Source organism: Saccopteryx leptura, chromosome 3 (assembly GCF_036850995.1).
Source record: "Saccopteryx leptura isolate mSacLep1 chromosome 3, mSacLep1_pri_phased_curated, whole genome shotgun sequence".
NCBI classification, from domain to species: Eukaryota; Metazoa; Chordata; class Mammalia; order Chiroptera; family Emballonuridae; genus Saccopteryx; species Saccopteryx leptura.
In genome coordinates this window covers 79274249-79297000 of record NC_089505.1, presented here as the reverse complement: position 1 = coordinate 79297000, position 22752 = coordinate 79274249, and the positions used below count along the sequence as shown (strand labels likewise).

The 22752-nt window shown below is 40.9% G+C and overlaps 1 pseudogene; it reads left to right on the top strand.

The window, feature by feature from the left end:
• The first annotated feature begins 20040 nt into the window (after nt 1–20040).
• LOC136397455 (nucleolar RNA helicase 2 pseudogene) lies at nt 20041–22442 on the top strand (annotated as a pseudogene).
• Nucleotides 22443–22752: the final 310 nt, after the last annotated feature.

Here is a 22752-nt window from a genome sequence, read left to right as displayed (position 1 = left end):
AGGAAAAAGCACTTTTTCTTTCTGACCTTTGAGACCCTTGTAGATCTTGTATTCAGTGCAATGTTTCTAGAGTTACAATATTTTTTTCCCTTCAGAGTAAAGTTGGGTCTGGTTACAGGGCTTCTTACCAAAATCCTCCACTAGCCAGGTTGAACTTTAGGTGACACTGTGCAGGGCAGATCCCGTAACCCTTCACCTGAGCAATCCCAGTGATATTTTACCTCTTCCACCCCTCAGGCCCTCGAACATCCTGCCAGTGAGTCACCCCCTCATCACTTATCTGAACATTCTCATACTTAGCACCACGCCCTCCCATTGTTTTACTGACTCAAGTAACAGAACTTTTTGCCCTGCAGCTGAAAATACTACTACTAGTGATGCTACAAAACCTTGATTCCTTCCTTGATAGAGAAAAATATTTCAATCAAGGGATAAATAGCCTGACCAGGGGGTGGTGCAGTTGAGAGAGCATCAACCTGCTATGCAGAGGGCTCAGTGGCCTGATCCCAAAGGTTGCTGGCTTGAGTAAGGGGTCACTGGCTCAACTATATTCTCCTGGGTCAAGGAACATATGAGAAAGTAATCAATGGACAACTAAGTTGCCACAAGAAACAATTGATGCTTCTCATTTCCGCCCTTCCTGTTTGTCCCTATCTGTCCTTCTCTCTTGCCAAACAAAAGAACTAGAATGGTTTTGAACTTATGAAACCTAAAGTAGAATAAGAAAAAGAATCAATATACAATAAGCTACAGAACGTCACCAAATGAAAAAACAACCTGGATTGTAGAGTAATAGCTAGTTCAACAATAGACTAAGAAAAAGAGAATAGTGAGTATGTACAAATCTCACTAAACCATGGAGGGACACATTACCAGAATGGGAAGCTTCAGCCTGGGCTCCGAAGTTGCCCGCCCACCATGTGCATCAACCAGGAAGAGTTCTCTAGAGCTTCAGGGACCCTACTTACATTTATTTTTTTATTATATATTTTTTTTGTATTGTTCTGAGTGGGGAGGCAGACAGACTCCTGCATGCTGCCAACCCAGATCCACCGGGCATGACCACCAGAGGGCCATACTCTGCCCATCTGGGGCGTTGCTCCGATACAGCCAGAGACATTCTAATGCTTGAAGTGGAGACCATGGAGCCATCTTCAGCACTCAAGCCAACTTTGCTCTATTGGATCCTTGGCTACAGGAGGGAAGAGACTGTTGGGGAATGAAAAGCCAACAGGGTTTCTGCAGTTTAGATTTTTGGGGGACAGAGGAGTGGGGAACTGGCTGTAGGCTGACAGTCCGCCCAACCCCCCACTTCACTTGCCTGATTAAATTGCAAAAGGCTAAGTTCTTCCTCACACCTCCATGTTAGCTGTGATGCTGGATTGTTTATGTTCATTTTACCACCGTGTCCCCCAGTAATACTGGAGACAAGTTTCTTCTATTCTTTGTTTTGTGTGAAGTTAAGATGTTATGTATGGTGGGGGTTTTCTGCACTTGGTAAAATTCTTGGGTTGCCTTGGAAACATCAGAAATCTCTAATTTGCTAATGGCCTCACTTTGCCCTATAAATAAAGGGGAGCAGTTTTTGAGCGCACTGTTTTTTGCCAGCAGCTTTGCAGAGCCCTACAAACCTATCATTTTATTCTTTTTTTTTTCCTGTGGCAGAGACCGAGAGAGTCAGAGAGAGGGACAGATAGGGACAGACAGGAAGGGAGAGAGATGAGAAACATTAATTCTTCATTGCGGCTGCTTAGTTGTTTATTGATAGATTTCTCATATGTGCCTAGACTGGGGAGCTATAGCAGACTGAGTGACCCCTTGCTTGAGCCAGCGACCTTGGGCTCAAGCTGGTGAGCCTTGCTCAAACCAGATGAGCCTGTGCTCAAGATGGTGACCTCAGGGTCTCGAACCTGGGTCCTCCACATTCCAGTCTGACACTCTACCCACTGCTCCAGTGCCTGGTCAGGCCCATCCTTTTAGTCTTTAAGCATATTTTCTTTTCTTTTCTTTTCTTTTTTTTTTGTATTTTTCCGAAGCTGGAAACCGGGATAGACAGTCAGACAGACTCCCGCATGCGCCCGACCGGGATCCACCCGGCATGCCCACCAGGGGGCGATGCTCTGCCCCTCCAGGGCATCGCTCTGTCATGACCAGAGCCACTCTAGCGCCTGGGGCAGAGGCCAAGGAGCCATCCCCAGCGCCCGGGTCATCTTTGCTCCAATGGAGCCTCGTTGTGGGAGGGGAAGAGAGAGACAGAGAGGAAGGAGAGGGGGAGGGGTGGAGAAGCAGATGGGCGCTTCTCCTGTGTGCCCTGGCCGGGAATCGAACCTGGGACTTCTGCACACCAGGCCGATGCTCTACCACTGCGCCAACCGGCCAGGGCTAAGCATATTTTCTTAACTGCGTGCCATTCCCACTCAGGACCTGGAATTACTAGCTGCAGTGGTTCGTGACAAGTCGCACCCGAATAGGGACTGAGAAAGGGGAAACTAAACTAAAGGCAGACGACTACGGAACTCCCTAGGTGCACACAGTAAAATATTTGAGTAGGGTTTTGGGGGAGAGTATTATCAGGAGTAATAAATTATGGGACAGGTAGGGTCAAAAGTAAAGGACCTTTTTGTAGAAATGTTTCCAAATAAGAATGAATCATTTTCTGAAGAGTATCAGAGTGAGCTAGAAATGGAGGGATGTGAATATGAGAAGACCTTGGAGTCTGAGGATGAATCGGGAGAAAATGAGGGTATCACAGCTATGGCTGCCTTAACCATGGCGCCTCCGCCACCCTCTACTCCTTACACTCAACCCTCTGCTCCTCTGTACCCTTATCGAGTTGCTTCTAGAGTCTCTAACTTAGATACTATTAGTGCAAAGGCTCTTCCTCCAAATGACTGGAAGGTGATAGCTCGTGCCTGTCTCTCTGGGAGTGATTATTTGTTGTGGAAATCAGACTTTTATGAAAAGGCCACTGAGAAGGATGAGAGAAAATGGCAAGAGCAGGTGGTGGTTACTGCTGATATGTTAACTGGAAAAGGAAAATATGCCCCTATGGCAGCTCAATTAGAGTATCAACTAATTACTTATCAAATAACCAGGTAGCCACACAGACATGAAAATGCCTGTCTACTACAGGGACCCAAATGGAGGAATTGAGCAAAATTAGGCAAGACGGTGATGAGCCATTTCAAGAATTTGTTTCACAGCAGATTCAGACATTTGAAAGAATAGTGGCAGAAAAAAAGTAGGAAAGATTTTAGTAAAACAGCATATGAAAATGCTAATTCTGTTTGCCAGGCTGCACTTCGGCCTCACCACAAAGAGATACAGAGGACTATATCAGAAAATGCGCTGATATTGGGACTTCATACATACAAGGTCTTGCTTTTGTCACAGCACTTAAAGGGAGGATTCCAGGATACTTTGATAAAAGGCAGAACAAACAAAAGAAGGAAGGTCAGGGAAGTACTTTTGCCCATGGATCTTGTTTCCAATGTGGGGGTTTGGGACATTTTGCTAAAAATTGCCCTGCTCCCCCGGATATCAGTCTCGGCCTCCCCTTCAAGGGCAGCCAGCTCTTAAAGCTCCAGACCTCTGCCCACTCTGTGGTAGAGGGAAACATTAGGTGAATGAATGTAAGTCTAAGTATACTGACAAAGGGCAGGTAATTCAGGGAAAATGACAAGGAAGCCTTCCCCACCTCCATCAACTAAGTTTACCACTCAGCTAAAATTGAAGTAGAGAAATCTCAGCATAATCAACCTGAACTGCCAGTTGCAGCAGTGGATAGGATTTGAGAATGAATAGGAGACTCAGGTATTAGGAAACTTACAGCTTTTCCTGTTATTGTCTGATTTTCGTTAATGTTTTAGCTACAATCCTCTGAACTATCGTTTTGTTCTTTCTTATTCTTTGCCTGGAAATTAAGGCAGAGGATGCCTGTTGGATCTGGCTATACAAAATTGTCATGCGGCAGCCCAAGATTTTTCTAGAAAAAGCTTTGATTAGTCTGATTCATCATTTAGTACCTCTCAAAAAATGCCCTAAAATCAGGCAGGCATCTTTCTAATCTGGTTGTGCTCTGAAATCCCAGGTTTCTCTGGTTTGTCTGGTTCATCTCATTTTTGTTTCTGTTTAATCTTTGTTTAATGTTCTCTAAAATGTGTCTGTTTTTAAGGCCCAATTTAAGTTCTTGCATGCAAAAATTGGAAATGCTGGCTCAAATATTTAAAAAATAAAGTTATTTTATCCCTACATTTTATTTATTGGAACTTGTACGGTGCACTCATTTAAATTTAAATAAAATGTTTCCTTAATTTCTCTTTCTGACTGTTCATTGTTGGTGTATAAAAATGCCTCTGATTTCTGAGTATTAATTTTATATCCTGTCACCTTGCTGAATTCATTTATCAGGTCCAGTAGTTTTTTGACTGAGACTTTAGGATTTTCTATATACAATATCATATCATCTGCAAATAATGATTGCTTTACTTCTTCTTTTCCAACTTGAATGCCTTTATTTCTTCTTCTTGTCTGACTGCTGTGGCTAGGACTTCCAGGACTATGTTGAATAAGAGTGGTGAAAGGGGGCACCCCTGCCTTGTTCCTGATCTTAAGGGGATTGCTTTTAATTTTTGCCTATTGAGTATGATGCTGGCTGTGGGTTTGTCATAGATGGCTTTTATCATGTTGAGGTATGTTCCCTGTATTCCCACTTTGCTGAGAGTTTTGATCATGAATGAGTGCTGGATTTTATCAAATGCTTTTTCTGCATCTATTGAAATTATCATGTGTTTTTTCTCCTTCCTTTTGTTTATGTGATGAATAACATTGATAGATTTTTGAATATTGTACCAGCCTTACCTCCCCAGAATAAATCCCACTTGATCATGGTGTATGATTTTTTCCATATATTGTTGGATCCAGTTTGCTAATATTTTGTTGAGGATTTTAGCATCTATATTCATCAGAGATATTGGCCTATAATTTTCTTTCTTTGTGTTGTCTTTGCCTGGTTTTGGAATCAGAATTATGCTCGCCTCATAAAAGGAGCTTGGAAGTCTTCCTTCCTCTTGAATCTTTTGAAATAGCTTGAGACTTTAGGAGTTAGTTCTTCTTTGAATATTTGGTAGAATTCACTTGTGAAGCCATCTGGCCCAGGACTTTTCTTTGTTGGAAGTTTTTTGATAACTGTTTCTATCTCATTTGGTGTAATCCGTGTGTTTAGGTTTTCTGGTTCTTCCAGATTGGTTTATGGAAGATTGTATGTTTCAAAGAATTTCTCCATTTCATCTAGGTTGTCTAGTTTTTTGGCATACAGTTCTTCATAGTATTTTCTTACAATCCTTTGTATTTCTGTTGTATCAGTTGTTATTTCTCCTCTCTCATTTCTAATTTTATTTATTTGAGTCCTCTCTCTCTTTTTCTTGGTGAGTTTATGGATCCTAAAGACTTGCTAATTTGGCCAAGCTGCTGCAAGCAGTCACTGAGCTGCAAGCTGCGAGGCTTGGGGCAGGGTAGATTTGCCTTTAAAAAGTGTAAGGTTTTTTTACAATGGGAAGACAATGAAAGTCATATTGAATGTTTTCAGCCTTAATGTACTCTCTAAATTACCTGTTAATTAATGGGTAGAAATGTTTTTAAAAATATGGGAGTGTTGCTTAGAAAAGCATTTACTATATTTTGTCAGACTTTTGGAATTAACATAAAGACAGGTATTTTTTACAGTCAATGCATTATAAAGTGTGCCCAACAAATGCTTAAAGGTCAGTTATAAAAAATAAAAGGAGGAGTCATATACTAGAACTCCTGCAAATCTTCTTTATCGTGCTTTTTACTTTAAAAAATTTTGAATGCTGATGTACAAGGTTATTCAGCAGCCGAGAGACTCTGGAATCCTACAAGAAAAGCCTTCCCTGAAGTGTGATGGAGGGACCCACTCACAGGAATCGGCCAAGAGCCAGACCCTGTTCTCCTATGGGGCTGAGGATATGTGTGTGTTTTTCCAAGGTCTCCTGAGACTCCTTTCTGGGTTCCTGAACACTTGATGAGACACCATGAGCCAGGATGACACACTTCACAGAAGCAATTGTATAAGGCTTATTTTATTATGCTCTCATGCCTTCCTCTGTCAACCAGTTCCGTCTATCAAATCCTCTTAGCACACACCAAACCTTTTTCCTGAAAATTCCTACCCTCCTTTATTTGATCCAGCTGATAATACTGTCCTATCTTTTTCCATTCGGCTCCAGATATATGGAAAAAAGTTTTATAGGCAAGAGAGGATCCTCAAACCTCTCAGCGAGATCTTATGAGAATGGCTTATAAGGTCTACAATGACTGAGAGGAACAGGAAAAGACAGAGCCCAAAGAGATCAGGCAAAATACCAGCTCTTGGCATATGACCTTAAAGGCTCCAACACCCCTAAGTGGCCTGATAAGACTCCATCAGAGCCCTGCTTCAAGAGTGGAAAGAAAGGTCATTGGGCTAAACCTGTTTGGCTTCTCGTCCCCCACCAGGGCCATGCCCTTGCTGTGGGAAAAAGGAACAGTGGAAGGTAGGCTGCCCCCCATCTCCTCCAAGGGAGGGTTCAGTCTCTTCCAGCTCTACCCCAGTCACCTCTGACCTAACCTTGCCCAGCCTGCTAGGACCTGCACCAAAGACTGAAGGTTCCCAGGGCAACTGGCCCCATCTCACATCACCATGGATTAGCCTAGGATAATCATCCTAGTAGCAAGTAAGCCTATCTCATTTTTTATAGACAAGAGGGCCACTTACTCTGCTTTGCCTGAGTATTTGGATTATACTCATCTCTCGAAAATCTCTGTTGTGGGTGTTAGTCTTATTTTCCTTCCCATTTGCCACAAATCCACTGCCTTATTTAATACATAGGGTCTCCTTTACACCCTCTTTTCTACTTCTGCCTCAATGCCCCATGCCTATTTTAGGCTGGGACATACTCTCCAATTTCAGACTCTCTCCTTTTTGTCCACTTCTGTTACGAATATACCTCTACCCCCTAGTGCAGGGTATCCCAAGGTTCTCCTCACCACCCAATGGCTTCAAACTCTAGGGAAAGGCACCCTTGTTTCATCTCTCCAGGTTAAAGAAAACAAGCCCCATCTCCATACATGCAGCAGACAGCCCTCCAGTCTGCCTGAATCTTTGCCAGAAAGTCAGTATTGACATTAAGTTTGAGACAAAAGCTTAATGTGCTAGAAGCAGTGGTCATTGGAACTTGGACGCTAGCTGCAGAATGTCGAAATGTGACAACAGTTTCAGTTCCATGGTGACTTTTTCTGAATGTGTGTGACTCCTGCTCCTTGGGACAGTTCTCAGAATGAAGTGGGGTTGGGTTACATTTACAAATAATGTGGAGTGGTGATGGTGTCAACATGGACTTGGTGAAATTGCATTAACATATAATGACATTAAAAACTGCAAAGATTTTATTTTAGATCCTGTTGTATTAGCTAAGAATTTGCTTGATAATCTAAAAGGTTTTAATCCCTTCATTGTATTAAGACACTTGTTTTGGTATTGGTTACTATTGGCTACTTTAATTTTGTGTTTATTTCATATTTTTCCAGTCTGCCTCCAAATCGGAACATTGAAAATCAGATGACTATGAATCACAGCACACGAATTAAAGTTAAAAAGTAGAAAAGGGGGATATGTTCGGGACCGAAAAGCCAACAGGGTTTTTGCAGTTTAGATTTTTGAGGGACAAAAGAGTAGGGAACTGGCTGTAGGCTGACAGTCTGCCCAACCCCCCACCTCACTTGCCTGATTAAATTGCAAAAGGCTAAGCCCTTCCCCACACCTCCATTTTAGTTGTCATGCTGGATTGTTTATGCTCATCCTACCCCTAATGACCCCTGGAAAGACTGGAGGCAAGTTTCTCCTATCCTTTGTTTTGTTTAAAGTTAAGATGTTATCTATGGCCTGACCAGGTGGTGGTGCAGTGGATAGATCATCAGACTGGGATGCAGAGGACCCAGATTCAAGACCTCGAGGTTGCCAGCTTGAGCGTGGGCTCATCTGGTTTGAGCAAAGCTCACCAGCTTGAGCCCAAGGTTTCTGTCTCGAGCAAGGGGTTACTCAGTCTGCTGAAGGCCCGTGGTCAAGGCACATATGAGAAAGCAATCAATGAACAACTAAGGTGTTACAACGTGCAACGAAAAACTAATGATTGATGCTTCTCATCTCTTTGTTCCTATCTGTCCCTGTCTATCCCTCTCACTGACTCTCTGTCTCTATAAAAAAAATTTTTTTGAAAATCAAATCTAGTAGTAATTTACTCCAAAGATTACATAAGTTTGTAGCTTTTCATGATTTCTTTTTCAAAAATATGTAATAGTAGAGAAACTTTTTTGTTTTTAAATTTTTTTGTGTTCATTTTAGAGGAGAGAAAGAGAAGCAGGAAGCATTAACTCCCATATGTGCCTTGACCAGGCAGGCCCAGTGTTCTGAACTGGCCACCTCAGTATTTCAGTCAATGCTTTATCCACTGCACAACCACAGGTCAGGCTAAGAATAGTTTTTGATCTTCATTTTTTAAAAAATTTTTTAAATTTTATTTTATTGGAAGCATAGGAAGGAGAGAGTCCCACATGTACCCTGACAGGAATCGGCCTGACAACCCCAACAAGGGGCAATGTTCAAGGGGCAATGTGGGAATGTTGCTCCATTGCTCAGCAACAGAGCCATTTTTTTAGTGCCTGGAGAAGAGACCACAGAGCCATTCTCAGTGCTCAAGGCCAGCTCACTCAACCAATCCAGCCATGGCTGTGGGAGTGGAAGAGAGAGAAAGAGAAGCAACAGGGGAAAGGGGAAAGAAGCAGATGGTTGACTTTCCTGTAGGCCCTGACCCAGAATCAAAACTGGAACCATCCACTCTCTTGGCCACTCTACCACTGAGGAAACCAGCCAGAGCGAAACTGCATTTTTAAAAACTGATAGACAATGTAGCTGACTTAAAGAGGGAGCTTCACAAATGTGTAATATTTTTGACCCATTTATAAAACAAGAACTTAAACACAAATAATAGTCCTGCCCTGGCCAGATAGCTCATTTGGATGGAGCATCATTCTGAAGCACAGAGGTTGCTGCTTCGATTTCCAAGCAGGGCACGTACAGGAACAGATTTATGTTCCTGTCTCTCTCTCCATTTTTTTCTCTTACTCTGTTTTGATATAATCAGTGCAATAAGTTTTGTTGTTTTTTTGAGAGAGACACAGGGATAAATAGACAAGAAAATTGAGTTGTGGCTGCTTCGCTTCTCCTGTGTGGCCTTACCCACAATTAAATCCACAGCCTTGTTGTTTCAAGACAATGCTTTTAACCAACTGAGTGCTTAACAGGCCAGAGTGGAATAAACACTTAAATAATTAATGATAATAATGGTCCCATCATGGCCAATGTCCTCTGTTGGTTTCCCTGTCATCCCAGTATGTAAAGGTCTCAGGCTAACTCCCAGGTCAGGGCACATTCAGGAAGAGATCAGTGTTTCTGGCACTGTCTCCCTCCCTCTTCTTATTCCTCTCTCTCAAAATATATAAACAATAAAAATCATTTGCAGCAGGTTAGTTCTGTCCATATTAATATCCTTTCTTCTCACCGCTCTTCCAAAATTCCTGAGGCTTCCATTAAGTTTACATTACCAAAACCACATTTTCCATGTCTTACCAGTATTGTTTTAGAGAAGAAACCTGCTATGCCTGGATTTTGTAACAAGGTCTGGTTGACTTCAGATGGCACAGCTGAAAAATACAAAATAAATGTTCACAGTTATAACACAAGATAAATGGTCATACCAACAAGTATTGACAAAACTACATTTTAAGTATGCCAAAGGCAGATTAAGAGTTCAAAGCAAGACTAAGAAAGGTAACAATGAAAAAAGTCACATCAGAGAGGAATAAAAACTTCCATTATTAACAATATCTGCTGAAACACTCAAGCAGACAACGATGATATAAGAAAATTCCCAATTACCAGTTTCTTCTCAGGAAACATAGAAATGACAGTGCTGTATGCTCAATGAACTGGATGCTTCACTGCTTCCTGAAAGATCATTTCTGTTTTTCATGACAGAGTACCAAGAGAATGGCAGTCTATGGGGAATGTACTGTAAAGACCAATTTTTAAAAAGTGAGTAATTGTTCAAGCACACAGAGACTGCAGTACTGATGACAGATATCAAAAACATAAAGAGCATGACCAGTGGTGGTTTGGTGGATAGAGTGTCAGCCTGGGATGCTGAGGTACCAGGTCTCAAACCCTGAGGTCTCTGGCCAGAGCATGTCCTCATTTGCCTTGAGTGCAGGCTCAAAAGTTTAAGAGTAAAAACAGCAGGCCTAACCACATAATGGCACAGTAAATAGAGTGTCATCTAAGATACTGAGGACCCAGGTCCAAAACCCCAAGGTTGCTGGCTCAAGCACAGGCACACCAGTTTAACAGTGGGGTCACTGGATTAAGCATAAGAGTTGCTGGCTTGAAGGCCAAGGTCACTGGCTTGAGCAAGGAGTCAGTGTCTCAGATGACTCCTTGGCACATATAAGAAAGCAATCAATGAACAGCTAAGGTGTCCCAACTATGAGCTGATGCTTTTCATCTGTCTCCCTTTCTGACTGTCCTCTCTCTCTCTCACTAAAAAAATATAAAAAATAAAGAAAAGGAAAATTAGTATCAAGGCTGCCAGCTTGAGCATGGGATTCTCATGGTTCCATGGTTACTAGCTTGATCCCAACGACATGAGCTTGAGTAAGTGGTCACTGCCTCAGCTGAAAACCCCCAGTCAAGGCAAATATAAGAAGTAGTCACTGAACAACTAACTAAAGTGACTCAACTACGAGTTGATGCATGTCATCTCCCTTGCATTCTCTCACTCTCAGTTAAATAGAAAGGGGAGGGGGCCATCTTCATATGAAGAAAAAAGAATCAGGGTCTTGTAAAATAAAAAAATCATCAATGAAAATAGGAATGTTAAGAAATAAATAGATAATAATAAAGAATGAAACCACAGCATTTGCAGAAGCATGGGCACACATAGAAAGTATTGTGCTAAGTGAAATAAAACTGGCAGAAAAACACACGTACCATATGATGTCAATTATATTTGCCATCTAAAGAACAACATAAATGAATAAACAACCAGAAAGAGACTCACAGATAGAGTGAACAGAGTGATGGCTGCCAGAGGGCAGGGAAGTTGGAAGACTGTGGCAAAAAAGTTGAAACACTTGAGAAGAACACATTAGTAGTAACAGAACAGTTGTGGGATGTAAAGTAGAGCATGGAAAGTATAGTAAATAATACTGTACTATCCATGCTAGGTCCCTGAAATATCATGGGGAATACTGTCAGATTTTATAAAGTATATTAAGGTGTAACCACTATCCTGTACATCTGAAACTAGTACAAAATAGTACTAAATAAAAAATAAAATGCAAAACAAGAAAATTAATTTGTCAAATTTTGAAAATTATATAAATGGTCCAGTGATCAAAAATCCTTTGATATCAACTATAATTTATAACTGAGTGTACCCTCAAACAGCAAAAAGTTTGCATCATGACATTATACAGCAGAAAAATTTCTTAGACAATGCATTCAAATCATTCAAAAATAACTGTCAAGTATAATTATAATAAAGATATTTAAATGACATGAGAAATTTTTTCTGGTTTACTGTATTTCTTTTTTTTTTCTTTTTAAATAAATTTTTATTAATGGTAATGGGATGACATTAATAAATCAGGTTACATATATTCAAAGAAAACATGTCTAGGTTATTTTGTCATTAAATTATGTTGCATACCCCTCGCCCAAAGTCAGATTGTCCTTCGCCACCCTCTATCTAGTTCTCTGTGCCCCTCCCCCTCCCCCTAACTCTCCCCCTGTCCTCCCTCCCCCCACCCCTGGTAACCACCACACTCTTGTCCATGTCTCTTAGTCTCATTTTTATGTTCCACCAATGTATGGAATCATGTAGTTCTTGTTTTTTTCTGATTTACTTATTTCACTCCTTATAATGTTATCAAGATCCCACCATTTTGCTGTAAATGATCTGATGTCATCATTTCTTATGGCTGAGTAGTATTCCATAGTGTATATGTGCCACATCTTCTTTATCCAGTCTTCTATTGAAGGGCTTTTTGGTTGTTTCCATGTCTTGGCCACTGTGAACAGTGCTGCAATGAACATGGGGCTACATGTGTCTTTACGTATCAATGTTTCTGAGGTTTTGGGGTATATACCCAGTAGAGGGATTGCTGGGTCATAAGGTAGTTCTATTTGCAGTTTTTTGAGGAACCACCATACTTTCCTCCATAATGGTTGTATGGTTTACTGTATTTCACCTAATGATATAAAAATGTGTAGGCCGTAATCCAACTGAAAAAAAACCACCATTTTTTCTAAAAGAAAGCATTAGAAAGTTGTAAAATATGGACAGACTAATCTTTAAACATTTCAGATTAAGCACATAATAATAAAGAAACATGCTGACAAAGCAAATGAAAAACCTCATCATTGCTTTTCCTGAAATAAACTTGAATTAAGGAACAAAGCTACTTTCTAAATATGAAGTGCCCAATAATGCTGTATCCCACTTCTTACCAAAGGAGAACAATTCTGCATCTTGTAACAGCACTTGAGAATCCAAAAGCAAAAAAATGACAAAAATCTAATCAAAAAGTGAAAACAGAGAAAGTCAGAGTCCCAGGCAGCTCTCAACTGCACAAGAAAGAATGACAGAATGAAGGTGATGATGAAAGCGGGTAACAGTGGACACTTTCCCACCTGCTGCGTGATACTCTAAGGTCACCTATGGCAGTAACTATTGAAGGACTCCATGAGATACACAGAGACATGAAATTATTCTAGTGTGGACAATTAAAAATTACAGACTGGAAATATATTTTTATTTTGTTCCAAGTTAAAGTTGGGTAGATAGACAGACTCATGCATGCACCTCGATGTGATGCACATGAAAACCCTTGCCTGGGGCTGTTGTTTTATCCACCTGGGTCCATATTAGTGCTTGACATGGAGACACAACAGAGCCATCGTAGAAGCACCCAGAGATAACAAACTGGAACCAAATGAGACATGACTTCAGGAGGGAAAGGGAGAAAGAGTGAAAGAGAGAGAGGAAAAGCAGATGGCCACTTCCCCTGCATGTCCTGAGTGGAATCAAACCCAGGTCATCTATATTCCAAGCCAACACTCTCCCACTGAGACAAAGGGCCAGGGCCCAGACCAGAAATTTGTAATGATAATTCATACTAAGCAAAAAAAAAAAAAAAAAAAAACCATTTTGAATTAAAACAATTAGATCTTCACACTTTGGGAAGATGCTTTGTGTTGTAATGAAATCATTGAGTCTTCACTCTTTACAGTCTTGTGAGAATCCTCCATTATATTGGAAATGATAAATCTGGCCTGATGTGGCAGTGGAGCAGAGCATAGAAATGTTGAATGGGGACACAGAGGACTCATGTTCAAAACCCAAAGGTCACTGGATTGAGCGTGTGCTCACCAACTTGAGCATGGGATTGCTGGCTTGAGCGTGGAATCACAAACATGACCCATGGTTGCTGGCTTGAGCAGGGGGTCACTCACTGCTGTAGTCCCAGATCAAGGCAAAGAAATGAAAGTAATCAATGAACAAGTAAGGTGCTGCAAAAAAGAACTGATGCACCCTGATTTATTGATGTCACCCCATTAAAATTAATAAAAATTTATAAAAAAAAAGAACTGATCCATCAAAAACTCCAAATGAGAAAACACAGCTTACCATGTAATTCCTCAGGTACGTGCACATGTTTTCCGTGGTGCTCAAAGCTATGGAAGAGGAGTGATCATGGCAGCTCTCAGTCCACGGGGAAGACTTGGCCCCCACTGCTAATGTGATGACAGAGGTCACTAAAACAAAAGCAGAGTCCTGATAGGATGCTGGAATATGGGACATATTAGAGATGAGCTGTCCCTCTCTGACAGCAACCAGAATACACCTGGGCCTCTCACAGCCCTTTCCACTGCAGCAGCTTCCCAACCACACTGTAAGGTCTCACTCACTTCCTCCATGACCTTTAGGTCTCTTCCCTGCCTCATCTGATTCCTCATCCCATCTACCTGGGTGTAAGGATACTGTCACTTTCCTTCACAGCTCAAATTTCTAATTCATTTTGTGCCCAGGTGAGAAGAGATGGAACAATACTACAATGTTCTAGAAAATAACTTTCCAAAATATGTGTTTTCTGATAGCACCTTAATCATTCTAGACACCACATAAGTTTTCATACACTGAGTTCTAATTAATGTGCATCATTAAGTCTTTGTTTCTACACCACCAAACCCCCATATTTGGTCCATGCTGGCAGAACTCTAAAATCTACCCTGTAAGGCAGAGGCTCCTAGGTGATGTTCCCCCTAATGAACAGAAGAAAAAGCTGCAGGGACAGAATAAATTCAGGAAGGAAGTCATCCTCACCCAGGGAGATCAGGTTCCTGTAGTTCTCCAACATCACATCCACATACAGTTTCCGCTGAGCTGGGTCCAGGCATTCCCACTCCTCCTGAGTGAAAACTACAGCCACATCCCTGAAGGTCAATAGTTTCTGGAAGAAAAGACACATTAACAAAGTTTCGCAATCTCAGTTCATAATGCCATCCAACATGAAAATAGGATTAGAAATGGTTTTGTCCTAAGAGAAAATGATTCAGTAAGATCATTTTCACCCAGCAATATATCAATATATTTTTCCTGAGTGAGTGTGATAGAGAAAGAGGGTCACACAAAATGGTTTGAGATAGATGAGAAGCATCAACTCAAGCTGTGGGACTTTTAGTTGTTCATTCACTGCTTTCTGATCTGTACTTTGACCAGGTGGTTCTAACTGAGCCAGTGACTCATTGCGTATGCCAAAAACCTTTGGGATCCTGACAGCAACCACAAGGTAATGTCTATAAACCCAAGCTCAATCCGGGGACCCTGGGTTAAAGTCAGTGACCTCAGGGCTTTGAATCTGGTTCCTCATTGTCCTAGGTCAGTGTCTTATTTACTGTGCCAATACCTCATCAAGCAGCAATACTCTTTTGCAAAAAGGTTTTTGTTATCTTTTGTTTTCTTAATCTTTCACACAGTAATATTCTCTAACTTATTTTCTAACACTGAGTAATGAGTATTACACATGTCCATAAATACACTATACAGACTTGACTTTCCAAGATGATTTTAAAATTAAGGCATCATTGTGACCTGGTAGGTCAGGTGGATAGAGCATTCTCCTGATATATCAATGTGGCAGGTTCAATTCCTGGTGAAGGCATATAAAAGATATCAACCAATTAATAAATAAATAAGTAAAACAGCAAGTTCATGCTTTTCCCTCACTCTCAAAAATTTATCAATAGAATTAAGGCATCAACACCGGCATGTGGATTTGTCAGTGCTGTATGTGTATCACTCATGATGAGTTGTGTATATTTGTCAGGTGGAAAAGTCACAGCAAGTTGGAAGTGTAAGGACTTCTTCAATTTTGATGTGGACAACAGTGAACTCCTGTTTTCTAAAAATGCTGATTCTCACTCAGGAATTCTGGATGGGGCCTGTATTTCCACACATCTACCAAGCTCTCTTTTTACCAGTGACACCAATGTCTCCAGTCCACGTGCCACACTCCTGAATAGCACAGAGAAAGAAAACACAAAGGAAAATACATACATGACTTTGATCTAAAATTTTAATGGAGCCTGACCAGGCAGTGGCACAGTGGATGGAGTGTTGAACTGGGATGCGGAGGACCCAGGTTCGAGACTCTGAGGTCGCCAGCTTGACCACAGGCTCATCTGGTTTGAGCAAAAGCTCACCAGCTTGGACCCAAGGTTGCTGGCTCAAGCAAGGGGTTACTCGGTCTGCTGAAGGCCTGTGGTCAAGGCACATACGAGAAAGCAATCAATGAACAGCTAAGGCGTCGCAATGCGCAACAAAAAACTAATGATTGATGCTTCTCATCTCTCCGTTCCTGTCTGTCTATCCCTCTCTCTGACTCTCTCTCTCTGTCTCTGTAAAAAAAATAAAAATAAATAAGTAAAATTTTAATGGAATTTTTTGTTCTCAAGGAATAGGATGTATAATAACCACAAATTTACTATACGCAATCTTAGAACAAGATATTTCTTCCCTTGCTGTGAGACTGCTTTGTGAAACAAACAATACAGTGAATGATGGACCTTGAGTTTTACTTCAAATGTAATCTATAATTTTTCAAAAAAATGTACAAACACTGGCCCATACTAATAGGCAACCTCATAAACATCTATAGAAGTTTCTATAACTGATAATAAAAAACTTTTTATCATTATTTATTTATTTATATTTTTAGAGAAGAGAGACAGAGAAAAAGACAGAGAGAGAGAGAAGGGGGAGAAGCAGGAAGCATCAACTCCCATATGTGCCCAAGCTGGTGACATTGGGGGTTTGAACTGGGTTCTCTGTGTCCCAGTCCAACACTCTATCCACTGTGCCACCACCAGGTCAGGTGATACTCATTTTTATTTTATTTATTTATTTATTTATTTATTTATTTATTTATTTATTTATTTATTTTACAGAGACAGAGAAAGTCAGAGAGAGGGATAGACAGGGACAGACACACAGGAACGGAGAGAGGTGAGAAGCATCGATCATCAGTTTTTCGTTGCGACACCTTAGTTGTTCATTTGATTGCTCTCTCATATGTGTCTTGACTGTGGACCTTTAGCAGACTGAGTAACTCCTTGTTCAAGCCAGCGACCTTGGGTCCAAGCTGGTGAGCTTTGCTGAAACCAGATGAGCCTGCGTTCAAGCTGGTGACCTCGGGGTCTCAAACCTGGGTCTTCCGCATCCCAGTCCAATGCTCTATCCACTGCACCACCGCCTGGTCAAGCTGATACTCATTTTTAATAAACACAGTAGCAAGAAGAACATCCATAATAATAGAAAAGAATTTAAAGCAATTGATATGTTGATTCTAATTTTTTTGAAAATTTTTATACACATTCATTGAGAAGTCTGTTATGACATTGTAGGAACACAGTATAAATAATGAAATTTTTAAATAATTATAAAAACAGTCATTTTTGCAAGTGCCCATCCACATGTACCCTCCACGTTCTGTTTTTTAACACTCCCTTAAAACAGCAAGACGTTCTCAGCAATCTGGTGAGGAGATCTCTTCTAGCTGCTCTTCTCTGTCAGAACTTCCTCAGCTATTCTGACCTATAGAAGGTGCATTTCCTTAATCCTGTCCACAGAGCTGACACTGTAGCCACATGAAACTAAAGCCTACTTTCCCTTCTTATTGATGCTCGAGCCTCTGACCCATCCTCATAAGGATATTGAACACAGTTGCCCTCACAGGTTGACATCACAAAGGAGATATTTCTAGTATCAGAAAGTGACTAGAGAGTAATGGCAGCATGAGAGATAACCCTGATCACTCCACTTGAAATTTCAACAAATTGAACAACTACTACACAGTGAAGTAATCCCATCTGGGCTCACAGGGCACCTAATGATCCCCACACCGAATGGACTGAAGGTGTGGTGGGTTGAAAGGGCAGTGGAACATAAAACACACTCATGGTCAGCTCTGAAGAGGAGAAAAACCAGCCTGACTAGGTTTTTTTCTTTTTCTTTGCTGCTCTGTGGGAAGGAGAAAGGGCCTGAGTCTTGTTTACCGTGAAATGAAGAGTCAAATCCACAGAGCATGAGCCTCCTTTAGATAGGAGGAGCAAAGAGGCTGAGGGGCAGAGGAGGAGGTGCTGAACTAAGGGGGGGTAGAAGGGGTGGGTTGAGCTCAGGGTCCCAGCCACACTTTCCGTGGTCTGCCTGTGTCCCACTTTTTGCAAAAAAACAAAATGCAGCACCCCAGCCTCTAAGGTGCCAACTCACCTCGCAGGTAGGAAGAGTGGCAGTAGTAGACCCCTCAGCTAGCTCTCCAGAGCCACTCTCTCCCCTGAGAAATAAAGTTCCTCATTTGGTCCCCTGGTTTCTTGACATGTGGCGAGGAGCTCCAAGAGACATCAAATCGCCATTGCTAGGACCTTAAAGCCACAAAACCATAAAGCTATAAACCTGAAGCTGTAAAACTCAGTACATGCCACATCCACCAATGACTGCAGCCCTGCCTGCATCATTAACAGGAAGGTCTCAGTGGAGTTTTACCAAAGAATTTCAGAGCCAAACCTTGCAGTAGAGCAACACCTAATGGAAAAAAGTAGTAACCACAAAAACCTAAAAACATTTTTTTCTTTTACAGTGGTACCTTGAGATACAAACTGACCAACATATGAATTTTTTAAGGTATGAGCTGTGACTCGGTCTGCATTTTTGTTCAAGATCTGAGCGAAATTCCGAGATATGAGTCGTGATTTGGGAAGCTGCCGCTAGTTGGCCGGTTGGCGCATGGGTCCAGTATCGGCAGTTTGATATACGAGCTGACTGACTTACGAGCTCGGTTACAGAACTAATTAAATTCATATCTCAAGGTACCACTATATTTCGTTTCCTCATTTTATTTACTTTGATTTTTCTTATTCTTTTCTTCTCTTTTAAATTTTATTATCTTTAATTTTTATATTTTATTATTTTGTGATTTCTTTTTTCCTTTTTTATGCTTCTCCTTTTCTGTGGGTTTTCATTATACTTATCATTATGTATATAATTTTTATATTTTTCATGAATTTATTTTCAGTTATTGTTATTCATTTTTTAGTTGTTTCTTGTTAGTGTTCTTAACAATACTGCTTTCAAATGCCATCAAGGTAGAAGAAATCAAATACCATGGATATACAAGAAAGAGACGTAATTCAGATAAATAATAAAAAATCTCCATAAAGAAATCTCAACTACATGGAAACCTTGGACATAAAAGAGAGAATTTAAAAACTGAAGTTATAAAAACTCAATAATTTCTGTGAAAACACTAATAGGCTATTTATTGAGCTGAGAAAGAAATTAATGAACAAAAAGAGTACTTCATGAAAGAGATTTAAACTTCCAAAAAGAACCAGAGATGAAGAACTCAATACATGAACTGAAAAATGAGGTAACAAGTTTAGCTAATAAAACAAGCCAGACAAAAAAGGGAATAAGTAACACCTAAAACAGGCAACTAGAGATGCTACAGAGAAAAGACAGACTCATGAATAAAAAAAATATGAGAGAATGCCACAAGAATTGACTGCCTCCATCAGAAAGACCAATACAAGGTGTGACCAGGTGGTGGTGCAATAGATAGAGATTTGGACTGGGATGCAGAGGACCCAGGTTTCAAACCCCAATGTTGCCAGCTTGAGCAGGGGTTTGCTGGCATGAGCACTGATGGGATCATAGACATGAACCTATAGTCAGTCACTGGCTTACACCCAAAAATCACTGGCTAGAGGAATGGGTTACTTGCTCTGCTGTAGCTCCCAATCAAGGCACATATGAGAAAGCAATCAATGAACAACTAAGGAACTAAAACAAAGAACTGATGCTTCTCATCTCTCTCCCTTCCTTTCTGTCTATCCCTATCTGACCCTGTCTATCTCTGTAACACAAACACACACAAAAATGATACATACAGACAAAAGAAAGTGACAATTTGACATGAAAATTTAAGGGATGTTATAAAAGTAGCAGTAAGAGACCTGACCAAGTGGTGGCACAGCAGATAGAGTGTCAGACTGGGATGCAGAGGACCCATGTTCAAAACCCCGAGGCTGCTCGCTTGAGAACAGGGTCATCTGGTGTGAGCATGGATACCAGCTTGAAACCAAGGTCACTGGCTTGAGTAAGGGTCACTTGGTCTATTGTAGCTCCCTGGTCAAGGCACATATGACAAAGCAACCAGTGAACAACTAAGATGCTGCAAAAAAGAACTAAAGCAACTCATCTCTCTCCCTTTCTGTCTGTCTGTCCAAAATTGAATAAGACTGAAGAGGCAGCAGAAGAAAAGGAAGATGTTATTTCCCCAAAAGCTAAAAAAGTTAAAAAGAAAGCAGAGCCTTCTGAGGTTGACATGAATTCTTCTAAATCCAAAAAGGCAAAAAAGAAAGAGGAGCCATCTCAAGATGACATGATTTCTCCTAAAATCAAAAATGTAAAAAAAACCAAAGGAGCCCATGGAAAAGAAAGTTGTTTCTCTGAAAACCAAAAAAAAAAAAAAAAAAAAAAAAAGCCTTCTGAAGAAGAAGTGGGTGCTCCTAAGCCCAAGAAGATGAAGAAAGAAAAGAAAATGAATGGAGAAATTGGGGAGAAAAGCCCCCAACTAAAGAATGGATTCTCTCATTCTGCACCCGACTCTAACTACAATGAAACTGCCACTGAAGAAAGTAACAATGAGTTGAATCAGGAAATACCTGTGGAACAAAAAGAAGGAGCTTTCTCTAATTTCCCCATGTCTGAAGAGACTATTAAACTTCTCAAAGCCCATGGGGTGACCTTCCTGTTTCCTATACAAGCAAAGACATTTTACCATGTGTATAATAGAAAAGATTTAATTGCACAGGCACGGACAGGAACTGGGAAGACATTCTCTTTTGCCATCCCTTTGATTGAGAAGCTTCTGAAAGAACTGCAAGACCGGAAGAGAGGCCATGCCCCTCAGGTACTGGTTCTTGCACCCACAAGGGAATTGGCAAATCAAGTAAGTAGAGACTTCAGTGACATCACAAAAAAGTTGGCAGTGGCTTGTTTTTATGGCGGAACTCCCTATGGAGGTCAAATTGAATGTATGTGAAATGGGATTGACATCCTGGTTGGGACACCAGGTCATATCGAAGACCACCTGCAGAATGGCAAGCTAGATCTCACCAAACTTAAGCATGTTGTCCTGGATGAAGTTGACCAGATGTTGGATATGGGGTTTGCTGATCAAGTGGAAGAGATTTTAAGTGTGGCATACAAGAAAGATTCGGAAGACAATCCTCAAACTTGCCCTCATTGGGTATATGTTGCTAAGAAATACATGAAATCTACATATGAACAGGTGGACCTGATGGGTAAAAAGACTCAGAAAACCGCAATAAATGTGGAGCATCAGGCTATCAAGTGCCACTGGACTCAAAGAGCAGCAGTTATTGGGGATGTGATCTAAGTATACAGTGGTTTTCATGGGCGCAGTATCATCTTCTGTGAAAGTAAGAAAGAAGCCCAGGAGTTGTCTCAGAATATATCCATAAAGCATGATGCCCAGTCATTACATGGAGACATTCCACAGAAGCAAAGGGAAATCACCCTGAAAGGATTTAGAAATGGTGATTTTGGAGTTTTGGTTGCAATCAACATTGCTGCTCATGGGTTAGACATCCCTGAGGTTGATCTGGTTGTACAAAGTTCTCCACCAAAGGATGTGGAGTCCTACATTCATCATTCTGGGCGAACGGGTAATGCTGGAAGGACTGGAGTTTGCATTTGCTTTTACCAGCACAAGGAAGAATATCATTAGCACAAGTGGAGCAAAAAGCGGGAATTAAATTTAAATGAATAGGTATTCCTTCTGCTACAGAGATAATAAAAGAAAGATGCTATCAGGCTTTTGGATTCTGTTCTCCCACTGCTATTAGTCACTTTAAGCAGACAGCTGAGAAACTGATAGAGAAGGGCACTGTGGAAGCCCTGGCGGCAGCACTGGCCCATATTTCAGGTGCCACATCTGTAGACCAGCGCTCCTTGATCAACACAGATGCGGGCTTTGTGACCATGATCTTGCAGTGCTCAATTGAAATGCCAAACATTAGTTATGCTTGGAAAGAACTTAAAGAGCAGCTGGGTGAGGGTATTGATTCTAAAGTGAAGGGAATAGTCTTTCTCAAAGGAAAGCAGGGTGTTTGCTTTGATGTTCCTACTGCAGCAGTGATGGAAATACAGGGAAAATGGCATGATTCACGGCGCTGGCAACTCTCTGTGGACACTGAGCAACCAGGACCATGGGAGGGATACTGAAGCCCCAGGGGCCAGCATGAAGGCAATCGGGGTTTTAGGGGATGGCGGGACAGAAACAGAAGCTCCAGGGGACAGAAGGACAGAAATAGAAACTTCAGAGGACAGCGATCAGGAGGCAGCAACAGAAACAACAGATTCCAAAATAAAGGCCAGAAACAGAGTTTTAGTAAAGCATTCGGTCAGTAATTGAAATAGAAGGTTTACATGGCAAAACAGAAATATGTTTGGCAACATGGAACTGACAATTTTTTTTCATACAAAGTTAAACATACATTGTGTTTCCTTCTTGACCACTTTCAGAGGCCCCTCTATTCCAGAGAGACAAGCTTCATCCAGATTATTTCATCTGATGCTTATCATTTATAATTTGATTGCTACTTCTATATCAAGTTTTCCTTTTGTAAAGGTGTATGAATTCATTACATGTTTATTCTAATGCAGTTTTTATAGATTATAAGATAAAGTCAAACATGTATCTGCATATACTTTTAAGTTGATCTGTCTTTATACTAATGGTCTTCTTTCCTAAATGCCTATGGGGAATGCAGCAGTATCCAGAGAGCACTTTGCTGTGTGACTGGCATTCCTCAGCCACTGCCACAGGTCCTCGTGTGGTCCGATAGCACGTCTTCCGAGAATACTGAGTGATGTTTTGAAGCAAGATGTCAAACTTAGCTTGGATGTAATAAAGTTTATGCCAGCATATGCTTTAGATTTGGAGGATGTGTGATATATCTGATAGATGTTATAGAGATTAGCCATCATTATGTGC